This window comes from Triturus cristatus, chromosome 2_1 (assembly GCF_964204655.1).
Source record: "Triturus cristatus chromosome 2_1, aTriCri1.1, whole genome shotgun sequence".
Classification (NCBI taxonomy): Eukaryota; Metazoa; Chordata; class Amphibia; order Caudata; family Salamandridae; genus Triturus; species Triturus cristatus.
The window spans coordinates 480,489,149-480,499,909 of NC_140581.1; the positions used below are offsets into that span (position 1 = coordinate 480,489,149).

The 10,761-nt window shown below is 45.4% G+C and overlaps 1 pseudogene; it reads right to left on the reverse strand.

The window, feature by feature from the left end:
- Positions 1-6,591: 6,591 nt before the first annotated feature.
- Positions 6,592-7,419, reverse strand: LOC146865513 (small ribosomal subunit protein RACK1-like; annotated as a pseudogene).
- Between the last annotated feature and the right edge of the window lie 3,342 nt (positions 7,420-10,761).

The window sequence follows — 10,761 nt, forward strand, 5'->3', positions numbered from 1 at the left end:
GGCAGCCAGCTTAGATTCTATGCCCCCTACTGCAAAGCGCTCTAAGTCTACCGTAGGGCAATTAACAGCACTTTACAAAAACCTCAAGTAAAATAATAAATTAAAAATTCAATTATGATCATGTAAAATTAGACTCAGCTCACATGGAGACGAGGCAAAGTATTTTGGTGTCCTTTGCATGGGGCAATATTGCTTGCAACTCTCCTTTGCTGGGCCCCGGGGACTATACCCCCATTCAATGGGTTTCCAAGTGGTGCCTTCCATCCATCAACGGACATCATTGGTAAATACCTAAGTAGCCTGTGCTTATAAAGACTTGCCTGCAGAACTGCAAATAGATGCCAGCTCGTGAGATGTATCCACTCATGCCTTCACTTTTCTAATTGCTATTTTGGATCTGTTTGACTCACTACACAATGCAGATCTGTTTGCCGGCCACTTAAGTCTCCCATTCACCTGTCTGTTTTAACCCGACCAGTTGTGCACAGCAGTGCACTAAGCCGAGATTTTCAGCTTCCCGTCTCTTTTACTTTCCAGAAATGTTCTGAGCCAGGCATTCTTCTATCCAGCTTTATGAAACTTCATTGAGCAACATTAATAGGGACTTGGCACTTATTTTGTTTGTCCAACTTTCGTGACACCTGCAGGGTACACTGCATTCCACCTACCCGAAGGAACTGGCAAATTCCCACATCAGTTAAATTCCATTTTGCATTGCAGACTAACGGCAGTATAAACACATTCCTTTCAATTCCAGCCCTAAATCCTGGTCAATATTACAAAATCTTGTGTAAGCACAATCATGGTTAGCTAAATGAACCTTTACAGCTTTGCATGTTGGAAATCTACTATTTTCAGTAATTGTCTTTGTCTCTTCCACTTTGAATTCTGGCACCTTCGATTTGAGTTCATGGATAAAGAGGTGCAAACAATATAGACACTTCCTACCGGACACTGGGCAAAGACGATGAGGCCACTTAGCACACAGCTCAATCTGCAGTCACGTGGACTGTAGTGCACATTTTGACCAGTGGCGGCTCGCAGTGGGAGAGCTGCGGGGCGGTGAGGCGGGGGAGGGAAAGGGTGGGGGGTAGTGGAGTCGGACATACGACGGCCACAAGTAAAGTAAGTGAATAAATAAGTAAAACTATTTACCTTGCGCTCGCTGCATCGCTGAGTTGGCGATGCAGCGAGCGCAAGGTAAATAGTTTTATTTATTTATTTACTTTCTTTACTCATGGACGTCGTATGTCTGACTCCACTACCCCCCCACCCTTCCCCGCCTCACCGCCCTGCAGCACTCCCACTGCGAGCCGCCACTGATTTTGGCCCAGATTTACAGGGTTGCATGAACTTTGGCATTTACTAAGCCGCACAAATTTGATTTGCGTGGCTTTTCGTGGTTTAGTAAATACAAAGTATTGCAATGCATTGCTGGTTTTGTACCAAAATGATGCACCTACATGAGGTGTAAAGAGGCGGAGCATCTTTATTTCTCCTTGTTCCTTCTTTTTTTCCTTGTGTGCTGCATTCTGCAGCACACATGGAAATAAAATATATGCCTCTATGTATTGTTTCTGTGCAGGAAGGAACCCCTTCCTGCATAAAAAAGTATCCCCCTCGGCACATAGGCACCCTTGATTATGGTGAAAGGGGGTCTGCATTGCCGCTAGGCAGTATACAGTGTTCAGCGCAGGAAGAGAGGATAATTGTGCCTGATGGAGAGTCACGTTTTACCATATAAATAATTAAATATCAACCCAGGTAGCATGAAGGTCTCTGTATGGGCCCTACCAGCCAGAATCTGGAAATGTGCTATTTTTACCATTTTTTCCATGCACAATCAGTAAGTGAGAACCCACTCATCCCCTGGGACATCTGCATATAGGCCCAAGCCCAAAGAACACTGTCTCATGGTACCATCTTCAATAATGAAATCCACTAGGCCCAATATTCTTAAACATGCATTTGTCTTGTGACCAACACTATGAGGCAGCTCGGGCGACTGCAGAAACTTTCCACAGTTGCGAAACCTATCTCGCCCACACACAGGGCCAGCTGGTACACTCTCGACATTTCACAAATATCGTTTGCTTCATTTTTATTATGAATCTTTCCAAGCTTGCTCAAACGAAACCCGAGACGACATCCTGCTATGATGACACCTGTCTCAAAGTTCAGCCCTCACATAGATTTTCCGAGAAACTTATGCTAAAGATGTTCTTTTGTTTATAAGTTGCGGTCTAGCATGGCTGACCACCCGCCCAACATCTTGGCCCACCGAGGTAACACTTCTGTGTTCTCAGGGGTTTAGCAACACAATTGTAGGCGTGTGGTCAACCACCTGCCCCAGTATGACTCCAGTACCTACGTCAATGTGGTTTAACCGTTCTGCATTGACCAGGTATATAGGTCTGGACCCCCAGTTTGAGCCCAGAACTCCTTTTGCAGTGCCTTGTTGCTGTGGGTTCCCGGCCGGCCGTTTATCTGCATTGGTCTTGGAAAGCCTACTCTCAGGTGGTACAGCCCAATCTAGATAACATTTATTTCTCTTGTTTTTAGCCTCTTCTCTTATGCTAGGTTTTTCATCCTCACCCAATTCATTGCATTTAATGAGCCTTTAAATTGTAATTCTTGGATGGTCAGTTTTCTCATTTCAGGATTGCCTTCCAGGCACCTGCACGTTTATTGATAAGTATTGTGTGATTGATATTTCTGACTGATGGAACTATGATCATATTATTCTCTCTATGCTAATGAATAGATGAATATACTGTTTTTGCTGTGCTAGTGACTTGTTGAATAAAAGTGCCACTTCAACGTTATTTCTTCATTTCACATATGTGTTCATTATTCTCAGATAAGCAATGTTTCGGTGCCTTGTGACCACACCAGAAGGGTAACTTATTACCCTTTAACATGCCATAGTTTAGTTGATATGGAGCATAACTTCTCTCTCCCTTTCACGCAGTGTTGTGACACAGGTTGCCTTGCTGCATTGCGGTGCGTGAAAGAAATGTAAATCTGGCCCCACATTTGAATATACAGATACTTGCCCTTGCCATACAATAGCATGTGACTGACGTAACTCCTGTCACCAAAGAAAGGCCAACGTCTACAGCACAAGCAGCTACTCTCTATTTAACTCACAAACTAGAGACAATGGAGAAGAGAAGCATTGAGCAGCAGTTCACCCACTGTGGATATTTTATACTAACCTCATCTACATTACAATGTTTGACATTTACCTTGACACCTTCACCTCACTTACCTTTATCTTCTATATTATTGCAGTGTCACTTGCTAGTGCTGAGTTTTCATGACATGCATGATGGCCAGAGAGTGTGCGCCACACTTGTTGCAGCAGTGTAGCAGTGTTATATGCATGAGAGCAAAGAGTCAGAGGCATAACATTAAGCATATACAGATCAGTGTCACTTGAGGTCAACTGTGCCATCTTTTATGACAGCCAAGGGTTTATTGGTAATCTTAATTCTAGTGGCTTTTGATGATCATTACTCTTTGTGGAGACCTTTTCAAAGATTTGGTTCCTGAACAGAGAGGAATCTCCCCCCACTGGGGCAATGGTAATGGTCAGAGCCTACCCAAATGCATTAGAAAGTCAAAACCTGGAGGCACTGTTAAACCATCAGTAAATTCATATATGGAGCTTAACCAGTAGATCACTATCTATAGTTTACCCAGGAGCAAGAGTAGCCCAACCCCCTTTAAGGTTTAGCTTGTGGTACCTGTGAGACGATGGTGTTAGTATAATGTGAAGAGGAGAGAGGAATAGGAAGAGATAAGCAATAGATTCAAGGTTAGGGGCTAGAATTATAGCCCTAGGCCCTTTCTAAGTGCAAACAGGGGGAAAAAAACACAGAAAGATAATCATAACTTTCCACCCTTTACTTTGATAACCATGCTGTACATCCTAGAAAAGGGCTAAGAAGAGCAAGTGAAGATGGGGAGCAGGGCATCTCCAGGATGGCACTATGTAGGAGGTAGGGAAAAGATAATACACAAGCCTGTGGTCATCTGGATTGGAGCTTAACAACCTCGTAGGTTAAGCTAATGCATCTGAAAAGGGCTGAGAAGCCTCCAATGCTAAGCACTTCTATTTTGCAAAAAAATGAACACGCTCCTCAGGCATTCATACACAAAGTGGAAGCCCGATTGTACATATGCACAGGCTCTACTCTAACAGCAAGAATGTAGGGCATAATTTTTTAAGCTGCAGTGATTTCCTTAAGCAAGCATAATCCAGAACACAGTAATTAAAAAGAAAAAACATGCTCTTTAAGCAAATACACTTTATACAAACACTTGGCAAAATAAAAACCTGTGTCTTATAAGGGGTAGCCTCTAATGGATCTGAGCAGAGCTTAATTTGCAGCTCTAACGCTCTCCTCCATAGTTTCTTACTCTCAATGTGCACTTTTAAGATGGCACCATAGAGGAGGATCAATTAATGACGTGTGAGGTGAGAGTAACTAGCACCTTGACTCTTCCCTAGCTCCTCTCACCTCACGAGCATGCACATGGCCCCCGGGGTTGAAGCTTATGAACCCAGAAGCTGGCCCTAGTGCCTGTGGGGAGGTCAGAGCAGGCTCTAGCAGCCACAATTTGGCACACACTTTTCCAATGTTGTCCTGGACCAATCGTCCTGATCAGTGTCTTCTTCCCCATCTTATTCTCCAATATGACATGGGAAAGCAAACACAAACAAAATGAACCCTTTATATCACTTTGCCTCACCAAGGTATAGTTGACAACCAGGAATGGCTGAGGGCATGGTGAACAAAAGAACAATGATTTAGAATGCTACCTCGAGAGATTGCCAGTGGAGAGACAAATTTCTAGCATTCCTCCCATCACCTTTTGTGTGTCTGATGTACCGCCGTAAGTGGCAAGGGAATGTGCAGATGTGGAGTTCCAGTTTCATTGTACCATTGGATATAAGCTAGACCCAACTGAAGAGCCCAAATCAGGGTGCAACCGGTCTTGGGTTGCTTGTGTTCTGGTTCAGGGAGGACCTGGCCTGGCCTGGCAGGTCCGTCTGGCCTGTTCTTATTGGAGAAGGGACAAGGCCGATTTGCATATAGCTGCATCCCATCTGAGGTGGCATAGGGGAAAAAGAATGATGGTTGGAATTCTACCCCACATGATTGCCAGTGATTAAACAAATTGCAAGCATACCTCCCATCACCTTTTGTGTAGTTGAAAAATAGTTTTACTTGTTTAACTACTCTCAACCTCCAAACCCAATGCCAACACACTTTCCAACAATCAATACATTATAGTCAGCCCTTACGACGCATAAACACAAACTCCAATAATATATTTTTGGGCTTTTATTTGAGATCCAATAGAATTCTATACTCAATAGTAACACCATAGACCATTGTTCCAATGTTATCTACAAATAACCAAGCTCAATCAATCAATCAATCAATCAATCAATCAATCAATCAATCAATCAATCAATCAATCAGAACAATCAAACAGAAAGGGTCTCAAGGCGCTGGGGGGTGGGGGGGTGGATGCTGCTAATGCTCAAATAGCCAAGTCTTGTGGGGTCTCCTGAAGGTTAGCAGGTCCTGGTTCTGCCGTAGGAGGATGGGGAGGGTGTTCCAGGTCTTGGCGGCGAGGTGGGAGAACGATCTGCCACTGGAGGTTGCTCTTCGGATGCGGGGGACTGTGGCGAGGGAGAGGTCGGCGGAGCGGAGCTGGCGGTTGGGAGTGTAGAAGCTGAGTCGTCTGTGAGGTATGCCGGTCCGGTGTTGTGGAGTGCCTTGTGTGTGTGGGTGAGGAGCTTGAAGGTGATCCTCTTGTTGATGGGGAGCCAGTGCAGGTCTCTCAGGTGGGGTGTGATGTGGCTGCGGCGAGGGATGTCGAGGATCAGCTGTGCAGAGGCGTTTTGGATGCGTTGAAGTCGTTTCAGGAGTTTGGCCGAGGCTCCTGCATAGAGGGCGTTTCCGTAGTCCAACCTGCTGCTGACAAGGGCCTGGGTGACCGTTCTTCTTGTTTTGGTGGGGATCCACCTGTAGATCTTGCGGAGCATGCGGAGGGTGTTGAAGCAGGAGGATGAGACGGCGTTGACCTGCTTCGTCATGGAGAGAGTAGAGTCGAGGGTGAACCCTAGGTTGCGTGCATGGTCGGTGAGTGTTGGAGCTGTTCCCAGTGCGGTTGGCCACCAGGAGTCGTCCCAGGCTGAGGGGGTGGAGCCGAGGATGAGGACCTCCGTCTTGTCCGAGTTTAGCTTCAGTCGGCAATTCTTCATCCACTCGGCGACTGCTTTCATTCCTTCGTGGAGGCACCCTGTATAGGCATAAACCATTCACAATCATGCATGAGCAAATCATGCATCAGAGGCATATAGCTGTCAAAGGTCTTCCAGTTTAATGGCTGTCCTCCTGCACCTCACCAACATACACCATAGAAACACACAGATGCAACTAGCATAAACATAACACAACCTCATGTGCATGAGAACACATCATACAACAAGGACCTGGGCTTTTTTCTTTTTTGTTTTCATTTATTTTATTTTTCTTAACAGAAATAAAGGCATTTGGATTATCAGCTCATTTAGTGTGTCCCATTGTTGACCTGCCACACTCTGATTATTCTCGTGCCCAGCAAACAAGATCTGCCCACCAGCAGATCATGCCAGAGAGGTGCATTGTAGTGGTTCTGCTTTGCTGCTGTTGCTGATCACTTCCTGCTTAAGCTCATCCACAATAAGCTTCCCCTCTAGATACCAAATCTTGATGTGGGGCCAGTGCCTGCACACAGCCAGTAGTGGTTGCGGCTAAAGCACTTCTGACGCTTCAGCTATCTAAAAGGTGTTTGCCATCATTCAGATCCCACAACACTGCCTATTTTGTCCTTCCCATCAAAGGCACAAAGCAAGCCATCAGGTGAGATAGGGTCAACTCAATTATCTTGTCCTATCCACAAAATACAATTGTTGAGTTTCTTCTGCTGGGTGAGAAGGGGACAAAAGAAACCCAATCAGAGTGGTTCTCTTCCTGCATGGTGTACTTGTAAACTCCAAAGTTGTTCCATAACCTGATGGTATTGTCATGTTATCAGCTAAGAAGGTAACACTCTAAACATTCTTGCTGTGTCCCATGTAGTGGAGGGTGGTGCTACCTGCAGTAAGATCCCAAAACCTCAAGGTGTCATCCCACAAACTGGCCATCCAAATAAATGATCACATGACTGATGAAGTGTCAGTGTCAAGGAAGAGCCCATTGAGGGTTCTGATAGCTGGTCTCATCCAGGGTAAGCTTCCACATGAAGACACTTCTCCCAGCCTGAATTTCAGATCATGTCCGGGAAATGGGGAGTTGTAGCAATTTGCTTCACTAATCCATTAAAGCTCTTAAGGGTATCTGAATGGATCATCTGCTCAGAAACGGGCGCCCCGTGATCTATGGGGACTGGCCCCTCTTACAGGCCACCACAAATGTGGAAATTGCAGTGTACGTGAGTTCACTATTGATACAAGCAAATTGAGTCATAACAATGTGAGTCACCTTGCAACATTTCTCGAATTGTAAGACAGCTAATGTGATTTATGCTATGATCTGTCCATGTAACCTGGTATACATAGGGCAAACCACGCAAAAGATTTGAGTCCAAATAGGTCAACCCAGAAGATGAAAGGTCGCAAATGCCCCACTGGTGGAACATTTTGTAGAATGCAATCACAACGAGAATGACCTAGGTTGGCAAGTCATCGCTTTGGTAAAACAACCGGACTAGGGTGGAGACATTTTATCCCTACTTAAGAAGGAAACATTTATATGGATCCTACGGACTAATAACCCACACACTGGATTGAAAATAATTGAGGACTAGACTTCCCTACTATGACCAGGGGCGTAACACAGGCCCCCGCAGCACTCGCGGGGTGGGGGGGCCCCCAAGCTGCATGGAGCCCCCTCAGCACTGTACTCAGGCCTAACAGTTCCGGATTAAATCCAGAGCGGGGGACCCTCTGTGTACCTTACAGGGGGGCCCCTTCAATTTTCGTTACGCCACTGACTATGACCCACAGTGGCTTTGGTTATGGTTGTCTCTCTATGTATATCCAAGCAGCTAAAAAACGACTCTCTTTGTTACCAAACTTGGCCCTTGAAACATTGGTGCAATTATGGTTTTTGGAGGGTGGGCAAAATGCCCTACCTTTCTCAGGCGGGTGGTAGGGTCTGAGGGCAAAGGGCATCGTGATTGGTCCAACGGGGGCAGGGTTACATAGGCTTTTGCGTGTCAGTTACTAGGGTTAGGTGCCCTTTTATTGCGTATGCCCTGGTTGGCAGGGTCAGAAATAGCGTATTATAGTGTTTAAGAATAAGCATTTGAATTAGAGTCATGGTGGAGTTATGGATTTACCACATGACATCAAGCAGGTGCTGCTTGTTTTACAACAAGCAGGCAGGGTCGACCTGCTGTCGGAGGGTGAGCTAGCGCAAATGGGCTTAGCCGCCCAGGAGCGCCCAAAGCGGCGGCGTGGCAGCAGCTATCATGGTTTGCGTGCCTCTGTCGTGCAAGGTACAGAAAGGTGGGTTGAGTGCAGTCAGGGAAAAAAGGGCTGTCCGGATGTCCTGGGCTGAGGCTCTGTGTCATGCTGAGAGGGGAGGCTCAGGTGCTGGGACGCCCGCTGGAGCCCAGCACCATGCGCGCTTCGAGGGCCGCACTGGCAGAGAGGGGGGAGGCAAAGAAAACAGGTTACGTTTTGTGCCATGCTGTGAGTGCTTATGGCTGCAGACAGAGGAGGCAGGGAAAGCAGGCTGCGAGGCGGAGCACATCCCCGTTTCAGGCCGTTACCTTTTGTTTCTGGGCCAGTAGGGGTGATCAGAGGGAATAAGGCTGCGGGTCCAGGCCTCAATGCTGCAACTTCTCAGGGCCTGGGCCTATCTGACAGCGTGCCGCCAGAGGTGCCATTTTATTGGGAATTCCCCAGTTGGCTGGGCCAGAATTAGCTTTTCCCACCTATCCATACCTAAAGTAGTCTTCGATGAGGTTGGTGTATGAGATGTAGAAGTAGGTTGTGTTTTGTCACTTTATGAGCAGGTGTGTGGTGGTTCCTACACCAGTTCAAAAGGATTATAAAAGAAAGCACTCGTCAATGTCAGACCCAGTTGAATTTTGGGGGGGAGGGGAAGGGGAGTTATGGAATGACAGGATAACAGTGGTGGGTGCGGGGATTTATGAGCGATGAGGCTGTGATTGGATTTTGATTGGTTTGGGTTTGAAGGGTTGCTTAGGGGAAGGGGGAGGGGGTTTGTGGATAGTTCATAAAATGTTTACTGGGGGCAATGTTATGATTAGTATGTATGGCGAAGAGCCAGGTTGTTGGGGGTCATTTGCCCATTTTCGCATCTGTTTCATTAAAGCGTCCTTTTCCACACTATATTGTTGTCTGTAGTTATTGGAGACACCATCCCGCCCGAGACCATAAATGGCGTTGAAGGGTAACTGCACCTTGGCCCCTACTGTAATTGTACTGACTATTCCATTTTTGCAGTTAATTGTACTTTCTGTAATGATAATAATGATTAGACACTATTGTGTACATTGATGTTTTATGTAACATTTAATGTATATTGAATGCACTTTGGTTGGATTGCAATTCTTCAAGTATTTGGTTTCCTTTTCGTGTGGACCATTCTCTCTAGGTTCTGTAGACATTTTGTTTTCTACCTTACTGGTGATCCCCCAACATGGCCACCAACGTATTCCAAATGTTTCATTCTTCCCCACCCCAGTGAAGCACGCTGAGTCCGTTTTCCCTGTCAGTGCTGATACACACTATATACCGGCATCAGTCATACACACGCAGCTCTCTACTACGCAGACGCACTTGCCGTATCTGCAGGCGTCAGGAGCCGACACTTACACCAAACTTCATTAGGTAAGGCCAGTCATCCTGCCCTATTATTGATTCTATTTTGCAATCCCCAATTGGATATTCCTGAAACCTTCCCCTCATATTTTATTCATAGAAGCCAAGTAACCGAGCGTATTACTACATCGGCTTTACTTTACTGCTGCTTGACTTATGTCAAACACTATCACCTGAGTGTTGCTGGTTTTGTTTTGATTATTTCATTTTGTGTCATTTGTGTTTCCATCCACCAATTTGATTGAATGGTTTAATAAATGTGATTTTATTTTGTCAAATCCACAGTGTGTCTGGGCATAATTGTTTTCCCAGTTTAAAAACGTTATTATGTGTTCTGTTTAGGGACCTATGTTCCTTTAAAGCACTATGTACCCCTGGTCCCTAAATATATATGGGTTTCCCTTGTTCTTTGTGAACACAGCTGAGCAAAAGAGGTACCTGGGTTGCGATACATATAAAATAAGCACTCCAGTCTAGCCTAGTAATGGACATTTTCTAGTCCAGAGAGAAAATGAAAGGTCCTTTGGCACAGCCACCTAGACACACAAATAACAACTAAGATCTTCTTAAATCAGACTCATTTTACTTTCACAGTAACTCACACAAACCATTTTAATTCTCAATGTCCAAACAAAAAATACACAATCCAAATATCAACAAAACATGCACTGTCGAACAATGATTCACAAAACAGAGTGCCCAGATATAGAATGGGCTACAATACCAAACAATGGTCACATCGTTATGCAAATTGAAGCAACATAATTAATAGTTAAAGTACCCACTGTCCCAAGTTCCCATATAGTGCGAGGGGGCTAGGATGCCAAACACAGAAATGTCAGAGT